This window comes from Hyla sarda, unplaced genomic scaffold (assembly GCF_029499605.1).
Source record: "Hyla sarda isolate aHylSar1 unplaced genomic scaffold, aHylSar1.hap1 scaffold_446, whole genome shotgun sequence".
Taxonomy (NCBI): Eukaryota; Metazoa; Chordata; class Amphibia; order Anura; family Hylidae; genus Hyla; species Hyla sarda.
The window spans coordinates 197,255-215,422 of NW_026610459.1; the positions used below are offsets into that span (position 1 = coordinate 197,255).

The window sequence follows — 18,168 nt, forward strand, 5'->3', positions numbered from 1 at the left end:
TGGCGGTATTGAATAAGCATTGCTGCACTGATGGGGTATGCATTAGACGAAAAAAAAGAAGAAAAAGAAGAAGAATACGCCCAGAAAAGAGGCGAAAAGGAGAAAAACGTAAAAAAACGTGAAAAAAAAGTAAGAGGAAGAGAAGGGAAAAAAAGGTGGAAATGGGTTTAAAAGTGATTTCGGCGGAGAAATATATATATATATATATATATATATATATATATATATATACGCGCACACACACACATATATATAAACGTATTCTCCGTTGAGATATTGCAGCCGCTGCTGTGTCCAGGCCCAGGAGCCTTAGCACTGTGCTGTGATGTCACTCAATACCACTGACATCACTAGGTGTAAACAACATCTCTCCTTTGCTGTGTATGTGACTATGGAGCTGTTTGGTGATGTCGTCTATTATGGCCTTCATAGAAGCAACAGGAGATTGTTGCATCCATCTAGAACCCTCAGAACTACAGTGCTATGATGTCACTCACTTCCACAGGCCTTGCAGAGTGTAAACAACAACAACCCAGCTTTGTTGTGTATGTAACCATAGGGATTTGTGATGTCACCTAGAACCTTCACAGCAGCGACAGCTTTATGAGGAGCATCAGCACTGCTCTGCCTGAGCAGAACCATCACCGCCATAGGTTGTCAAATAACCCGGATTTAACCCACACAGGTAAGTCCAATGGGGTGCAGGCATGTCCTCTATGCTTACAGCTTCCCGTGGGTGTTGGTTTGATACCGTTTGGGGACAGCCAAGGAGGCATCTGCAGGCAACAAAGGTAGGTGTGTGCTTGTGTGTGTGTTTCCTATGCAGATCCTAAGCCCAGTGTCACATGCAAGTAGGAGGAGTAAGAAGGGTTCCTGGCAAATCCGGGTTATGGATTGCATTTAAAAAGGCCCCGTGGGAGTGCAATGGGCCCCTGTCTTGCTGCTTAGCAATAATGGTATGGGTTTAGGTTCTGCTGTGTGTACTGGTGGTTGACTGCCCCCCAGCCCAGAGTGTGCATGGAAAATTGTCTGGCAGCCTCCCTGACAGCAAGCAGTGATAGTGCCCATGAAGGGGACCTTGTTGGGCCCGCCCCTTTCACGGTTATCGCTTCTCGGCCTTTTGGCTAAGATCAAGTGTAGTATCTGTTCTTATCAGTTTAATATCTGATACGTCCCCTATCTGGGGACCATATATTAAATGGATTTTTGAGAACGGGGGCCGATTTCGAAGCTTGCTTCCGTCGCCCTATGCATTGACCCGATATGGCAGTATCTTCGGGTACAGTGCACCACCCCCTTACAGGGTTAAAAAGAAAGATTCCTACTTTCATTGCTACCTGCTTGCTGGCTAGCCAGCTAGCCAGCCCTGTGGGCCTTGCTGCTGCTGCAGCCAAAAAACAAAAGGTGGTGCTGCTGCTGCTGCTTCTGCTGCTTCTGCTTGTGTCTGGCCGCTGTTGGAGCGTCCAGGCACAGGACTTCTGCTGCTGCTGACTAAATGGCCTCCTTAATTGGATCATTTGAGTAGCCAGCACACCTGTGCAGGTAGGGCATGACATGATAGGCAGCTGCCTTGATAGCGGGTGGGTGCTGAATGTTCCTAATTGACAAAATAAGATTAATGCTTATGAAGAAATATAAAATCTCATCCCTTCCCCAATATCGCGCCACACCCCTACCCCTTAATTCCCTGGTTGAACTTGATGGACATATGTCTTTTTTCGACCGTACTAACTATGTAACTATGTAACATAACATGGGGGGGGGGGGGGGGGTCTCCTGGCTGTTCACACAGGTGTGTCATTGCTGTACATTGACCATGCATTGCTTCTGTGGTATTGCAAAGGCAAAGACAAATGCTTCCAGCCATCCATTGCACTAATGGATTGGTCATCAGCTGGCTGTCTATGTCCCGCATCAATATAGACCAAAGTACAGAGGGTTAGGCTATGCTATTGTGCACCTACCTGATGCATCAGAAGGTGCGAGGCCCTTGCTAAATTCTGTGCACAGACTTTGAGATCTATACTTTAGACTGTATCTAAACCTGCTCCAACATGGACTGACATTCTGGCCTACTTTCAGCCGATGCGACTTGTCTGTCGCTGAACAGTCGCTTTTTATGTATTCAGCACCTATGTATAATGTTGTAAAAATGCTCTAGAAGCTAAAGTCGCAGAAATGTCACACATATTCGGCCTGCAACTTTCTGTGCGACAAATTCAGACAGGAAAAATCAGTATAAATCCTTAGAAAATTATCCCCCAGTGTCTCCATCTGCTGGCGGTATTGAATAAGCATTGCTGCACTGATGGGGTATGCATTAGACGAAAAAAAAGAAGAAAAAGAAGAATAATACGCCCAGAAAAGAGGCGAAAAGGAGAAAAACGTAAAAAAACGTGAAAAAAAAGTAAGAGGAAGAGAAGGGAAAAAAAGGTGGAAATGGGTTTAAAAGTGATTTTGGCGGAGAAATATATATATATATATATATATATATATATATATATATATATATACGCGCACACACACACATATATATAAACGTATTCTCCGTTGAGATATTGCAGCCGCTGCTGTGTCCAGGCCCAGGAGCCTTAGCACTGTGCTGTGATGTCACTCAATACCACTGACATCACTAGGTGTAAACAACATCTCTCCTTTGCTGTGTATGTGACTATGGAGCTGTTTGGTGATGTCGTCTATTATGGCCTTCATAGAAGCAACAGGAGATTGTTGCATCCATCTAGAACCCTCAGAACTACAGTGCTATGATGTCACTCACTTCCACAGGCCTTACAGAGTGTAAACAACAACAACCCAGCTTTGTTGTGTATGTAACCATAGGGATTTGTGATGTCACCTAGAACCTTCACAGCAGCGACAGCTTTATGAGGAGCATCAGCACTGCTCTGCCTGAGCAGAACCATCACCGCCATAGGTTGTCAAATAACCCGGATTTAACCCACACAGGTAAGTCCAATGGGGTGCAGGCATGTCCTCTATGCTTACAGCTTCCCGTGGGTGTTGGTTTGATACCGTTTGGGGACAGCCAAGGAGGCATCTGCAGGCAACAAAGGTAGGTGTGTGCTTGTGTGTGTGTTTCCTATGCAGATCCTAAGCCCAGTGTCACATGCAAGTAGGAGGAGTAAGAAGGGTTCCTGGCAAATCCGGGTTATGGATTGCATTTAAAAAGGCCCCGTGGGAGTGCAATGGGCCCCTGTCTTGCTGCTTAGCAATAATGGTATGGGTTTAGGTTCTGCTGTGTGTACTGGTGGTTGACTGCCCCCCAGCCCAGAGTGTGCATGGAAAATTGTCTGGCAGCCTCCCTGACAGCAAGCAGTGATAGTGCCCATGAAGGGGACCTTGTTGGGCCCGCCCCTTTCACGGTTATCGCTTCTCGGCCTTTTGGCTAAGATCAAGTGTAGTATCTGTTCTTATCAGTTTAATATCTGATACGTCCCCTATCTGGGGACCATATATTAAATGGATTTTTGAGAACGGGGGCCGATTTCGAAGCTTGCTTCCGTCGCCCTATGCATTGACCCGATATGGCAGTATCTTCGGGTACAGTGCACCACCCCCTTACAGGGTTAAAAAGAAAGATTCCTACTTTCATTGCTACCTGCTTGCTGGCTAGCCAGCTAGCCAGCCCTGTGGGCCTTGCTGCTGCTGCAGCCAAAAAACAAAAGGTGGTGCTGCTGCTGCTGCTTCTGCTGCTTCTGCTTGTGTCTGGCCGCTGTTGGAGCGTCCAGGCACAGGACTTCTGCTGCTGCTGACTAAATGGCCTCCTTAATTGGATCATTTGAGTAGCCAGCACACCTGTGCAGGTAGGGCATGACATGATAGGCAGCTGCCTTGATAGCGGGTGGGTGCTGAATGTTCCTAATTGACAAAATAAGATTAATGCTTATGAAGAAATATAAAATCTCATTCCTTCCCCAATATCGCGCCACACCCCTACCCCTTAATTCCCTGGTTGAACTTGATGGACATATGTCTTTTTTCGACCGTACTAACTATGTAACTATGTAACATAACATGGGGGGGGGGGGGGGGTCTCCTGGCTGTTCACACAGGTGTGTCATTGCTGTACATTGACCATGCATTGCTTCTGTGGTATTGCAAAGGCAAAGACAAATGCTTCCAGCCATCCATTGCACTAATGGATTGGTCATCAGCTGGCTGTCTATGTCCCGCATCAATATAGACCAAAGTACAGAGGGTTAGGCTATGCTATTGTGCACCTACCTGATGCATCAGAAGGTGCGAGGCCCTTGCTAAATTCTGTGCACAGACTTTGAGATCTATACTTTAGACTGTATCTAAACCTGCTCCAACATGGACTGACATTCTGGCCTACTTTCAGCCGATGCGACTTGTCTGTCGCTGAACAGTCGCTTTTTATGTATTCAGCACCTATGTATAATGTTGTAAAAATGCTCTAGAAGCTAAAGTCGCAGAAATGTCACACATATTCGGCCTGCAACTTTCTGTGCGACAAATTCAGACAGGAAAAATCAGTATAAATCCTTAGAAAATTATCCCCCAGTGTCTCCATCTGCTGGCGGTATTGAATAAGCATTGCTGCACTGATGGGGTATGCATTAGACGAAAAAAAAGAAGAAAAAGAAGAATAATACGCCCAGAAAAGAGGCGAAAAGGAGAAAAACGTAAAAAAACGTGAAAAAAAAGTAAGAGGAAGAGAAGGGAAAAAAAGGTGGAAATGGGTTTAAAAGTGATTTCGGCGGAGAAATATATATATATATATATATATATATATATATATATATACGCGCACACACACACATATATATAAACGTATTCTCCGTTGAGATATTGCAGCCGCTGCTGTGTCCAGGCCCAGGAGCCTTAGCACTGTGCTGTGATGTCACTCAATACCACTGACATCACTAGGTGTAAACAACATCTCTCCTTTGCTGTGTATGTGACTATGGAGCTGTTTGGTGATGTCGTCTATTATGGCCTTCATAGAAGCAACAGGAGATTGTTGCATCCATCTAGAACCCTCAGAACTACAGTGCTATGATGTCACTCACTTCCACAGGCCTTGCAGAGTGTAAACAACAACAACCCAGCTTTGTTGTGTATGTAACCATAGGGATTTGTGATGTCACCTAGAACCTTCACAGCAGCGACAGCTTTATGAGGAGCATCAGCACTGCTCTGCCTGAGCAGAACCATCACCGCCATAGGTTGTCAAATAACCCGGATTTAACCCACACAGGTAAGTCCAATGGGGTGCAGGCATGTCCTCTATGCTTACAGCTTCCCGTGGGTGTTGGTTTGATACCGTTTGGGGACAGCCAAGGAGGCATCTGCAGGCAACAAAGGTAGGTGTGTGCTTGTGTGTGTGTTTCCTATGCAGATCCTAAGCCCAGTGTCACATGCAAGTAGGAGGAGTAAGAAGGGTTCCTGGCAAATCCGGGTTATGGATTGCATTTAAAAAGGCCCCGTGGGAGTGCAATGGGCCCCTGTCTTGCTGCTTAGCAATAATGGTATGGGTTTAGGTTCTGCTGTGTGTACTGGTGGTTGACTGCCCCCCAGCCCAGAGTGTGCATGGAAAATTGTCTGGCAGCCTCCCTGACAGCAAGCAGTGATAGTGCCCATGAAGGGGACCTTGTTGGGCCCGCCCCTTTCACGGTTATCGCTTCTCGGCCTTTTGGCTAAGATCAAGTGTAGTATCTGTTCTTATCAGTTTAATATCTGATACGTCCCCTATCTGGGGACCATATATTAAATGGATTTTTGAGAACGGGGGCCGATTTCGAAGCTTGCTTCCGTCGCCCTATGCATTGACCCGATATGGCAGTATCTTCGGGTACAGTGCACCACCCCCTTACAGGGTTAAAAAGAAAGATTCCTACTTTCATTGCTACCTGATTGCTGGCTAGCCAGCTAGCCAGCCCTGTGGGCCTTGCTGCTGCTGCAGCCAAAAAACAAAAGGTGGTGCTGCTGCTGCTGCTTCTGCTGCTTCTGCTTGTGTCTGGCCGCTGTTGGAGCGTCCAGGCACAGGACTTCTGCTGCTGCTGACTAAATGGCCTCCTTAATTGGATCATTTGAGTAGCCAGCACACCTGTGCAGGTAGGGCATGACATGATAGGCAGCTGCCTTGATAGCGGGTGGGTGCTGAATGTTCCTAATTGACAAAATAAGATTAATGCTTATGAAGAAATATAAAATCTCATCCCTTCCCCAATATCGCGCCACACCCCTACCCCTTAATTCCCTGGTTGAACTTGATGGACATATGTCTTTTTTCGACCGTACTAACTATGTAACTATGTAACATAACATGGGGGGGGGGGGGGGGGGGGTCTCCTGGCTGTTCACACAGGTGTGTCATTGCTGTACATTGACCATGCATTGCTTCTGTGGTATTGCAAAGGCAAAGACAAATGCTTCCAGCCATCCATTGCACTAATGGATTGGTCATCAGCTGGCTGTCTATGTCCCGCATCAATATAGACCAAAGTACAGAGGGTTAGGCTATGCTATTGTGCACCTACCTGATGCATCAGAAGGTGCGAGGCCCTTGCTAAATTCTGTGCACAGACTTTGAGATCTATACTTTAGACTGTATCTAAACCTGCTCCAACATGGACTGACATTCTGGCCTACTTTCAGCCGATGCGACTTGTCTGTCGCTGAACAGTCGCTTTTTATGTATTCAGCACCTATGTATAATGTTGTAAAAATGCTCTAGAAGCTAAAGTCGCAGAAATGTCACACATATTCGGCCTGCAACTTTCTGTGCGACAAATTCAGACAGGAAAAATCAGTATAAATCCTTAGAAAATTATCCCCCAGTGTCTCCATCTGCTGGCGGTATTGAATAAGCATTGCTGCACTGATGGGGTATGCATTAGACGAAAAAAAAGAAGAAAAAGAAGAATAATACGCCCAGAAAAGAGGCGAAAAGGAGAAAAACGTAAAAAAACGTGAAAAAAAAGTAAGAGGAAGAGAAGGGAAAAAAAGGTGGAAATGGGTTTAAAAGTGATTTCGGCGGAGAAATATATATATATATATATATATATATATATATATATATATACGCGCACACACACACATATATATAAACGTATTCTCCGTTGAGATATTGCAGCCGCTGCTGTGTCCAGGCCCAGGAGCCTTAGCACTGTGCTGTGATGTCACTCAATACCACTGACATCACTAGGTGTAAACAACATCTCTCCTTTGCTGTGTATGTGACTATGGAGCTGTTTGGTGATGTCGTCTATTATGGCCTTCATAGAAGCAACAGGAGATTGTTGCATCCATCTAGAACCCTCAGAACTACAGTGCTATGATGTCACTCACTTCCACAGGCCTTGCAGAGTGTAAACAACAACAACCCAGCTTTGTTGTGTATGTAACCATAGGGATTTGTGATGTCACCTAGAACCTTCACAGCAGCGACAGCTTTATGAGGAGCATCAGCACTGCTCTGCCTGAGCAGAACCATCACCGCCATAGGTTGTCAAATAACCCGGATTTAACCCACACAGGTAAGTCCAATGGGGTGCAGGCATGTCCTCTATGCTTACAGCTTCCCGTGGGTGTTGGTTTGATACCGTTTGGGGACAGCCAAGGAGGCATCTGCAGGCAACAAAGGTAGGTGTGTGCTTGTGTGTGTGTTTCCTATGCAGATCCTAAGCCCAGTGTCACATGCAAGTAGGAGGAGTAAGAAGGGTTCCTGGCAAATCCGGGTTATGGATTGCATTTAAAAAGGCCCCGTGGGAGTGCAATGGGCCCCTGTCTTGCTGCTTAGCAATAATGGTATGGGTTTAGGTTCTGCTGTGTGTACTGGTGGTTGACTGCCCCCCAGCCCAGAGTGTGCATGGAAAATTGTCTGGCAGCCTCCCTGACAGCAAGCAGTGATAGTGCCCATGAAGGGGACCTTGTTGGGCCCGCCCCTTTCACGGTTATCGCTTCTCGGCCTTTTGGCTAAGATCAAGTGTAGTATCTGTTCTTATCAGTTTAATATCTGATACGTCCCCTATCTGGGGACCATATATTAAATGGATTTTTGAGAACGGGGGCCGATTTCGAAGCTTGCTTCCGTCGCCCTATGCATTGACCCGATATGGCAGTATCTTCGGGTACAGTGCACCACCCCCTTACAGGGTTAAAAAGAAAGATTCCTACTTTCATTGCTACCTGCTTGCTGGCTAGCCAGCTAGCCAGCCCTGTGGGCCTTGCTGCTGCTGCAGCCAAAAAACAAAAGGTGGTGCTGCTGCTGCTGCTTCTGCTGCTTCTGCTTGTGTCTGGCCGCTGTTGGAGCGTCCAGGCACAGGACTTCTGCTGCTGCTGACTAAATGGCCTCCTTAATTGGATCATTTGAGTAGCCAGCACACCTGTGCAGGTAGGGCATGACATGATAGGCAGCTGCCTTGATAGCGGGTGGGTGCTGAATGTTCCTAATTGACAAAATAAGATTAATGCTTATGAAGAAATATAAAATCTCATCCCTTCCCCAATATCGCGCCACACCCCTACCCCTTAATTCCCTGGTTGAACTTGATGGACATATGTCTTTTTTCAACCGTACTAACTATGTAACTATGTAACATAACATGGGGGGGGGGGTCTCCTGGCTGTTCACACAGGTGTGTCATTGCTGTACATTGACCATGCATTGCTTCTGTGGTATTGCAAAGGCAAAGACAAATGCTTCCAGCCATCCATTGCACTAATGGATTGGTCATCAGCTGGCTGTCTATGTCCCGCATCAATATAGACCAAAGTACAGAGGGTTAGGCTATGCTATTGTGCACCTACCTGATGCATCAGAAGGTGCGAGGCCCTTGCTAAATTCTGTGCACAGACTTTGAGATCTATACTTTAGACTGTATCTAAACCTGCTCCAACATGGACTAACATTCTGGCCTACTTTCAGCCGATGCGACTTGTCTGTCGCTGAACAGTCGCTTTTTATGTATTCAGCACCTATGTATAATGTTGTAAAAATGCTCTAGAAGCTAAAGTCGCAGAAATGTCACACATATTCGGCCTGCAACTTTCTGTGCGACAAATTCAGACAGGAAAAATCAGTATAAATCCTTAGAAAATTATCCCCCAGTGTCTCCATCTGCTGGCGGTATTGAATAAGCATTGCTGCACTGATGGGGTATGCATTAGACGAAAAAAAAGAAGAAAAAGAAGAATAATACGCCCAGAAAAGAGGCGAAAAGGAGAAAAACGTAAAAAAACGTGAAAAAAAAGTAAGAGGAAGAGAAGGGAAAAAAAGGTGGAAATGGGTTTAAAAGTGATTTCGGCGGAGAAATATATATATATATATATATATATATATATATATATATATATATATATATATACGCGCACACACACACATATATATAAACGTATTCTCCGTTGAGATATTGCAGCCGCTGCTGTGTCCAGGCCCAGGAGCCTTAGCACTGTGCTGTGATGTCACTCAATACCACTGACATCACTAGGTGTAAACAACATCTCTCCTTTGCTGTGTATGTGACTATGGAGCTGTTTGGTGATGTCGTCTATTATGGCCTTCATAGAAGCAACAGGAGATTGTTGCATCCATCTAGAACCCTCAGAACTACAGTGCTATGATGTCACTCACTTCCACAGGCCTTGCAGAGTGTAAACAACAACAACCCAGCTTTGTTGTGTATGTAACCATAGGGATTTGTGATGTCACCTAGAACCTTCACAGCAGCGACAGCTTTATGAGGAGCATCAGCACTGCTCTGCCTGAGCAGAACCATCACCGCCATAGGTTGTCAAATAACCCGGATTTAACCCACACAGGTAAGTCCAATGGGGTGCAGGCATGTCCTCTATGCTTACAGCTTCCCGTGGGTGTTGGTTTGATACCGTTTGGGGACAGCCAAGGAGGCATCTGCAGGCAACAAAGGTAGGTGTGTGCTTGTGTGTGTGTTTCCTATGCAGATCCTAAGCCCAGTGTCACATGCAAGTAGGAGGAGTAAGAAGGGTTCCTGGCAAATCCGGGTTATGGATTGCATTTAAAAAGGCCCCGTGGGAGTGCAATGGGCCCCTGTCTTGCTGCTTAGCAATAATGGTATGGGTTTAGGTTCTGCTGTGTGTACTGGTGGTTGACTGCCCCCCAGCCCAGAGTGTGCATGGAAAATTGTCTGGCAGCCTCCCTGACAGCAAGCAGTGATAGTGCCCATGAAGGGGACCTTGTTGGGCCCGCCCCTTTCACGGTTATCGCTTCTCGGCCTTTTGGCTAAGATCAAGTGTAGTATCTGTTCTTATCAGTTTAATATCTGATACGTCCCCTATCTGGGGACCATATATTAAATGGATTTTTGAGAACGGGGGCCGATTTCGAAGCTTGCTTCCGTCGCCCTATGCATTGACCCGATATGGCAGTATCTTCGGGTACAGTGCACCACCCCCTTACAGGGTTAAAAAGAAAGATTCCTACTTTCATTGCTACCTGCTTGCTGGCTAGCCAGCTAGCCAGCCCTGTGGGCCTTGCTGCTGCTGCAGCCAAAAAACAAAAGGTGGTGCTGCTGCTGCTGCTTCTGCTGCTTCTGCTTGTGTCTGGCCGCTGTTGGAGCGTCCAGGCACAGGACTTCTGCTGCTGCTGACTAAATGGCCTCCTTAATTGGATCATTTGAGTAGCCAGCACACCTGTGCAGGTAGGGCATGACATGATAGGCAGCTGCCTTGATAGCGGGTGGGTGCTGAATGTTCCTAATTGACAAAATAAGATTAATGCTTATGAAGAAATATAAAATCTCATCCCTTCCCCAATATCGCGCCACACCCCTACCCCTTAATTCCCTGGTTGAACTTGATGGACATATGTCTTTTTTCGACCGTACTAACTATGTAACTATGTAACATAACATGGGGGGGGGGGGGGGGGGGTCTCCTGGCTGTTCACACAGGTGTGTCATTGCTGTACATTGACCATGCATTGCTTCTGTGGTATTGCAAAGGCAAAGACAAATGCTTCCAGCCATCCATTGCACTAATGGATTGGTCATCAGCTGGCTGTCTATGTCCCGCATCAATATAGACCAAAGTACAGAGGGTTAGGCTATGCTATTGTGCACCTACCTGATGCATCAGAAGGTGCGAGGCCCTTGCTAAATTCTGTGCACAGACTTTGAGATCTATACTTTAGACTGTATCTAAACCTGCTCCAACATGGACTGACATTCTGGCCTACTTTCAGCCGATGCGACTTGTCTGTCGCTGAACAGTCGCTTTTTATGTATTCAGCACCTATGTATAATGTTGTAAAAATGCTCTAGAAGCTAAAGTCGCAGAAATGTCACACATATTCGGCCTGCAACTTTCTGTGCGACAAATTCAGACAGGAAAAATCAGTATAAATCCTTAGAAAATTATCCCCCAGTGTCTCCATCTGCTGGCGGTATTGAATAAGCATTGCTGCACTGATGGGGTATGCATTAGACGAAAAAAAAGAAGAAAAAGAAGAATAATACGCCCAGAAAAGAGGCGAAAAGGAGAAAAACGTAAAAAAACGTGAAAAAAAAGTAAGAGGAAGAGAAGGGAAAAAAAGGTGGAAATGGGTTTAAAAGTGATTTCGGCGGAGAAATATATATATATATATATATATATATATATATATATATATGAACAAACATAGAAAAAAACCACACCTGCACTCACCGCAAGGGTACCGCAATTCCGGCCTCACTCAGACGGTGCCTATAATCCAAGATCGGGCATATCAGAAGTGGAGCGCTCAGAGAAGGCGACTGCCGGCGGTTTCACGCAATCACTATGCGCTTCATCCGGCCTCCGGATGAAGCGCATAGTGATTGCGTGAAACCGCCGGCAGTCGCCTTCTCTGAGCGCTCCACTTCTGATATGCCCGATCTTGGATTATAGGCACCGTCTGAGTGAGGCCGGAATTGCGGTACCCTTGCGGTGAGTGCAGGTGTGGTTTTTTTCTATGTTTGTTCATTTACTGATATCGTTCTGTTTCACCTAGCACCTCCGATGGGACCCTATGTACAAGATCCTATCTGTTATATACCTCCAAAGCGTATCCTTTGTTTTTAGACCCTGTGGTTTCTGGCAGTGCCACTTGTTCTTCTTTTTCTACGTTGGTTTTCATATATATATATATATATATACGCGCACACACACACATATATATAAACGTATTCTCCGTTGAGATATTGCAGCCGCTGCTGTGTCCAGGCCCAGGAGCCTTAGCACTGTGCTGTGATGTCACTCAATACCACTGACATCACTAGGTGTAAACAACATCTCTCCTTTGCTGTGTATGTGACTATGGAGCTGTTTGGTGATGTCGTCTATTATGGCCTTCATAGAAGCAACAGGAGATTGTTGCATCCATCTAGAACCCTCAGAACTACAGTGCTATGATGTCACTCACTTCCACAGGCCTTGCAGAGTGTAAACAACAACAACCCAGCTTTGTTGTGTATGTAACCATAGGGATTTGTGATGTCACCTAGAACCTTCACAGCAGCGACAGCTTTATGAGGAGCATCAGCACTGCTCTGCCTGAGCAGAACCATCACCGCCATAGGTTGTCAAATAACCCGGATTTAACCCACACAGGTAAGTCCAATGGGGTGCAGGCATGTCCTCTATGCTTACAGCTTCCCGTGGGTGTTGGTTTGATACCGTTTGGGGACAGCCAAGGAGGCATCTGCAGGCAACAAAGGTAGGTGTGTGCTTGTGTGTGTGTTTCCTATGCAGATCCTAAGCCCAGTGTCACATGCAAGTAGGAGGAGTAAGAAGGGTTCCTGGCAAATCCGGGTTATGGATTGCATTTAAAAAGGCCCCGTGGGAGTGCAATGGGCCCCTGTCTTGCTGCTTAGCAATAATGGTATGGGTTTAGGTTCTGCTGTGTGTACTGGTGGTTGACTGCCCCCCAGCCCAGAGTGTGCATGGAAAATTGTCTGGCAGCCTCCCTGACAGCAAGCAGTGATAGTGCCCATGAAGGGGACCTTGTTGGGCCCGCCCCTTTCACGGTTATCGCTTCTCGGCCTTTTGGCTAAGATCAAGTGTAGTATCTGTTCTTATCAGTTTAATATCTGATACGTCCCCTATCTGGGGACCATATATTAAATGGATTTTTGAGAACGGGGGCCGATTTCGAAGCTTGCTTCCGTCGCCCTATGCATTGACCCGATATGGCAGTATCTTCGGGTACAGTGCACCACCCCCTTACAGGGTTAAAAAGAAAGATTCCTACTTTCATTGCTACCTGCTTGCTGGCTAGCCAGCTAGCCAGCCCTGTGGGCCTTGCTGCTGCTGAAGCCAAAAAACAAAAGGTGGTGCTGCTGCTGCTGCTTCTGCTGCTTCTGCTTGTGTCTGGCCGCTGTTGGAGCGTCCAGGCACAGGACTTCTGCTGCTGCTGACTAAATGGCCTCCTTAATTGGATCATTTGAGTAGCCAGCACACCTGTGCAGGTAGGGCATGACATGATAGGCAGCTGCCTTGATAGCGGGTGGGTGCTGAATGTTCCTAATTGACAAAATAAGATTAATGCTTATGAAGAAATATAAAATCTCATCCCTTCCCCAATATCGCGCCACACCCCTACCCCTTAATTCCCTGGTTGAACTTGATGGACATATGTCTTTTTTCGACCGTACTAACTATGTAACTATGTAACATAACATGGGGGGGGTCTCCTGGCTGTTCACACAGGTGTGTCATTGCTGTACATTGACCATGCATTGCTTCTGTGGTATTGCAAAGGCAAAGACAAATGCTTCCAGCCATCCATTGCACTAATGGATTGGTCATCAGCTGGCTGTCTATGTCCCGCATCAATATAGACCAAAGTACAGAGGGTTAGGCTATGCTATTGTGCACCTACCTGATGCATCAGAAGGTGCGAGGCCCTTGCTAAATTCTGTGCACAGACTTTGAGATCTATACTTTAGACTGTATCTAAACCTGCTCCAACATGGACTGACATTCTGGCCTACTTTCAGCCGATGCGACTTGTCTGTCGCTGAACAGTCGCTTTTTATGTATTCAGCACCTATGTATAATGTTGTAAAAATGCTCTAGAAGCTAAAGTCGCAGAAATGTCACACATATTCGGCCTGCAACTTTCTGTGCGACAAATTCAGACAGGAAAAATCAGTATAAATCCTTAGAAAATTATCCCCCAGTGTCTCCATCTGCTGGCGGTATTGAATAAGCATTGCTGCACTGATGGGGTATGCATTAGACGAAAAAAAAGAAGAAAAAGAAGAATAATACGCCCAGAAAAGAGGCGAAAAGGAGAAAAACGTAAAAAAACGTGAAAAAAAAGTAAGAGGAAGAGAAGGGAAAAAAAGGTGGAAATGGGTTTAAAAGTGATTTCGGCGGAGAAATATATATATATATATATATATATATATATATATATATATATACGCGCACACACACACATATATATAAACGTATTCTCCGTTGAGATATTGCAGCCGCTGCTGTGTCCAGGCCCAGGAGCCTTAGCACTGTGCTGTGATGTCACTCAATACCACTGACATCACTAGGTGTAAACAACATCTCTCCTTTGCTGTGTATGTGACTATGGAGCTGTTTGGTGATGTCGTCTATTATGGCCTTCATAGAAGCAACAGGAGATTGTTGCATCCATCTAGAACCCTCAGAACTACAGTGCTATGATGTCACTCACTTCCACAGGCCTTGCAGAGTGTAAACAACAACAACCCAGCTTTGTTGTGTATGTAACCATAGGGATTTGTGATGTCACCTAGAACCTTCACAGCAGCGACAGCTTTATGAGGAGCATCAGCACTGCTCTGCCTGAGCAGAACCATCACCGCCATAGGTTGTCAAATAACCCGGATTTAACCCACACAGGTAAGTCCAATGGGGTGCAGGCATGTCCTCTATGCTTACAGCTTCCCGTGGGTGTTGGTTTGATACCGTTTGGGGACAGCCAAGGAGGCATCTGCAGGCAACAAAGGTAGGTGTGTGCTTGTGTGTGTGTTTCCTATGCAGATCCTAAGCCCAGTGTCACATGCAAGTAGGAGGAGTAAGAAGGGTTCCTGGCAAATCCGGGTTATGGATTGCATTTAAAAAGGCCCCGTGGGAGTGCAATGGGCCCCTGTCTTGCTGCTTAGCAATAATGGTATGGGTTTAGGTTCTGCTGTGTGTACTGGTGGTTGACTGCCCCCCAGCCCAGAGTGTGCATGGAAAATTGTCTGGCAGCCTCCCTGACAGCAAGCAGTGATAGTGCCCATGAAGGGGACCTTGTTGGGCCCGCCCCTTTCACGGTTATCGCTTCTCGGCCTTTTGGCTAAGATCAAGTGTAGTATCTGTTCTTATCAGTTTAATATCTGATACGTCCCCTATCTGGGGACCATATATTAAATGGATTTTTGAGAACGGGGGCCGATTTCGAAGCTTGCTTCCGTCGCCCTATGCATTGACCCGATATGGCAGTATCTTCGGGTACAGTGCACCACCCCCTTACAGGGTTAAAAAGAAAGATTCCTACTTTCATTGCTACCTGCTTGCTGGCTAGCCAGCTAGCCAGCCCTGTGGGCCTTGCTGCTGCTGCAGCCAAAAAACAAAAGGTGGTGCTGCTGCTGCTGCTTCTGCTGCTTCTGCTTGTGTCTGGCCGCTGTTGGAGCGTCCAGGCACAGGACTTCTGCTGCTGCTGACTAAATGGCCTCCTTAATTGGATCATTTGAGTAGCCAGCACACCTGTGCAGGTAGGGCATGACATGATAGGCAGCTGCCTTGATAGCGGGTGGGTGCTGAATGTTCCTAATTGACAAAATAAGATTAATGCTTATGAAGAAATATAAAATCTCATCCCTTCCCCAATATCGCGCCACACCCCTACCCCTTAATTCCCTGGTTGAACTTGATGGACATATGTCTTTTTTCGACCGTACTAACTATGTAACTATGTAACATAACATGGGGGGGGGGGGTCTCCTGGCTGTTCACACAGGTGTGTCATTGCTGTACATTGACCATGCATTGCTTCTGTGGTATTGCAAAGGCAAAGACAAATGCTTCCAGCCATCCATTGCACTAATGGATTGGTCATCAGCTGGCTGTCTATGTCCCGCATCAATATAGACCAAAGTACAGAGGGTTAGGCTATGCTATTGTGCACCTACCTGATGCATCAGAAGGTGCGAGGCCCTTGCTAAATTCTGTGCACAGACTTTGAGATCTATACTTTAGACTGTATCTAAACCTGCTCCAACATGGACTGACATTCTGGCCTACTTTCAGCCGATGCGACTTGTCTGTCGCTGAACAGTCGCTTTTTATGTATTCAGCACCTATGTATAATGTTGTAAAAATGCTCTAGAAGCTAAAGTCGCAGAAATGTCACACATATTCGGCCTGCAACTTTCTGTGCGACAAATTCAGACAGGAAAAATCAGTATAAATCCTTAGAAAATTATCCCCCAGTGTCTCCATCTGCTGGCGGTATTGAATAAGCATTGCTGCACTGATGGGGTATGCATTAGACGAAAAAAAAGAAGAAAAAGAAGAATAATACGCCCAGAAAAGAGGCGAAAAGGAGAAAAACGTAAAAAAACGTGAAAAAAAAGTAAGAGGAAGAGAAGGGAAAAAAAGGTGGAAATGGGTTTAAAAGTGATTTCGGCGGAGAAATATATATATATATATATATATATATATATATATATATATATATACGCGCACACACACACATATATATAAACGTATTCTCCGTTGAGATATTGCAGCCGCTGCTGTGTCCAGGCCCAGGAGCCTTAGCACTGTGCTGTGATGTCACTCAATACCACTGACATCACTAGGTGTAAACAACATCTCTCCTTTGCTGTGTATGTGACTATGGAGCTGTTTGGTGATGTCGTCTATTATGGCCTTCATAGAAGCAACAGGAGATTGTTGCATCCATCTAGAACCCTCAGAACTACAGTGCTATGATGTCACTCACTTCCACAGGCCTTGCAGAGTGTAAACAACAACAACCCAGCTTTGTTGTGTATGTAACCATAGGGATTTGTGATGTCACCTAGAACCTTCACAGCAGCGACAGCTTTATGAGGAGCATCAGCACTGCTCTGCCTGAGCAGAACCATCACCGCCATAGGTTGTCAAATAACCCGGATTTAACCCACACAGGTAAGTCCAATGGGGTGCAGGCATGTCCTCTATGCTTACAGCTTCCCGTGGGTGTTGGTTTGATACCGTTTGGGGACAGCCAAGGAGGCATCTGCAGGCAACAAAGGTAGGTGTGTGCTTGTGTGTGTGTTTCCTATGCAGATCCTAAGCCCAGTGTCACATGCAAGTAGGAGGAGTAAGAAGGGTTCCTGGCAAATCCGGGTTATGGATTGCATTTAAAAAGGCCCCGTGGGAGTGCAATGGGCCCCTGTCTTGCTGCTTAGCAATAATGGTATGGGTTTAGGTTCTGCTGTGTGTACTGGTGGTTGACTGCCCCCCAGCCCAGAGTGTGCATGGAAAATTGTCTGGCAGCCTCCCTGACAGCAAGCAGTGATAGTGCCCATGAAGGGGACCTTGTTGGGCCCGCCCCTTTCACGGTTATCGCTTCTCGGCCTTTTGGCTAAGATCAAGTGTAGTATCTGTTCTTATCAGTTTAATATCTGATACGTCCCCTATCTGGGGACCATATATTAAATGGATTTTTGAGAACGGGGGCCGATTTCGAAGCTTGCTTCCGTCGCCCTATGCATTGACCCGATATGGCAGTATCTTCGGGTACAGTGCACCACCCCCTTACAGGGTTAAAAAGAAAGATTCCTACTTTCATTGCTACCTGCTTGCTGGCTAGCCAGCTAGCCAGCCCTGTGGGCCTTGCTGCTGCTGCAGCCAAAAAACAAAAGGTGGTGCTGCTGCTGCTGCTTCTGCTGCTTCTGCTTGTGTCTGGCCGCTGTTGGAGCGTCCAGGCACAGGACTTCTGCTGCTGCTGACTAAATGGCCTCCTTAATTGGATCATTTGAGTAGCCAGCACACCTGTGCAGGTAGGGCATGACATGATAGGCAGCTGTCTTGATAGCGGGTGGGTGCTGAATGTTCCTAATTGACAAAATAAGATTAATGCTTATGAAGAAATATAAAATCTCATCCCTTCCCCAATATCGCGCCACACCCCTACCCCTTAATTCCCTGGTTGAACTTGATGGACATATGTCT

At 46.2% G+C, this 18,168-nt stretch overlaps 8 non-coding genes across 8 annotated transcripts; all 8 read left to right on the forward strand.

Moving 5' to 3' along the window:
• The first annotated feature begins 1,104 nt into the window (after positions 1-1,104).
• On the forward strand, positions 1,105-1,295 carry LOC130334918 (U2 spliceosomal RNA). The gene has a single exon (XR_008876639.1). It is a non-coding gene; the product is annotated as a U2 spliceosomal RNA (small nuclear RNA).
• Positions 1,296-3,386: 2,091 nt separating this feature from the next.
• LOC130334919 (U2 spliceosomal RNA) lies at positions 3,387-3,577 on the forward strand. The gene has a single exon (XR_008876640.1). It is a non-coding gene; the product is annotated as a U2 spliceosomal RNA (small nuclear RNA).
• A 2,084-nt stretch (positions 3,578-5,661) lies between these two features.
• LOC130334920 (U2 spliceosomal RNA) lies at positions 5,662-5,852 on the forward strand. Its single transcript, XR_008876641.1, has one exon. It is a non-coding gene; the product is annotated as a U2 spliceosomal RNA (small nuclear RNA).
• Positions 5,853-7,942: 2,090 nt separating this feature from the next.
• LOC130334921 (U2 spliceosomal RNA) lies at positions 7,943-8,133 on the forward strand. The gene has a single exon (XR_008876642.1). It is a non-coding gene; the product is annotated as a U2 spliceosomal RNA (small nuclear RNA).
• Positions 8,134-10,226: 2,093 nt separating this feature from the next.
• Positions 10,227-10,417, forward strand: LOC130334922 (U2 spliceosomal RNA). Its single transcript, XR_008876643.1, has one exon. It is a non-coding gene; the product is annotated as a U2 spliceosomal RNA (small nuclear RNA).
• A 2,593-nt stretch (positions 10,418-13,010) lies between these two features.
• On the forward strand, positions 13,011-13,201 carry LOC130334923 (U2 spliceosomal RNA). Its single transcript, XR_008876644.1, has one exon. It is a non-coding gene; the product is annotated as a U2 spliceosomal RNA (small nuclear RNA).
• Positions 13,202-15,281: 2,080 nt separating this feature from the next.
• On the forward strand, positions 15,282-15,472 carry LOC130334924 (U2 spliceosomal RNA). Its single transcript, XR_008876645.1, has one exon. It is a non-coding gene; the product is annotated as a U2 spliceosomal RNA (small nuclear RNA).
• Positions 15,473-17,558: 2,086 nt separating this feature from the next.
• LOC130334927 (U2 spliceosomal RNA) lies at positions 17,559-17,749 on the forward strand. The gene has a single exon (XR_008876647.1). It is a non-coding gene; the product is annotated as a U2 spliceosomal RNA (small nuclear RNA).
• The last annotated feature ends 419 nt before the right edge of the window (positions 17,750-18,168 follow it).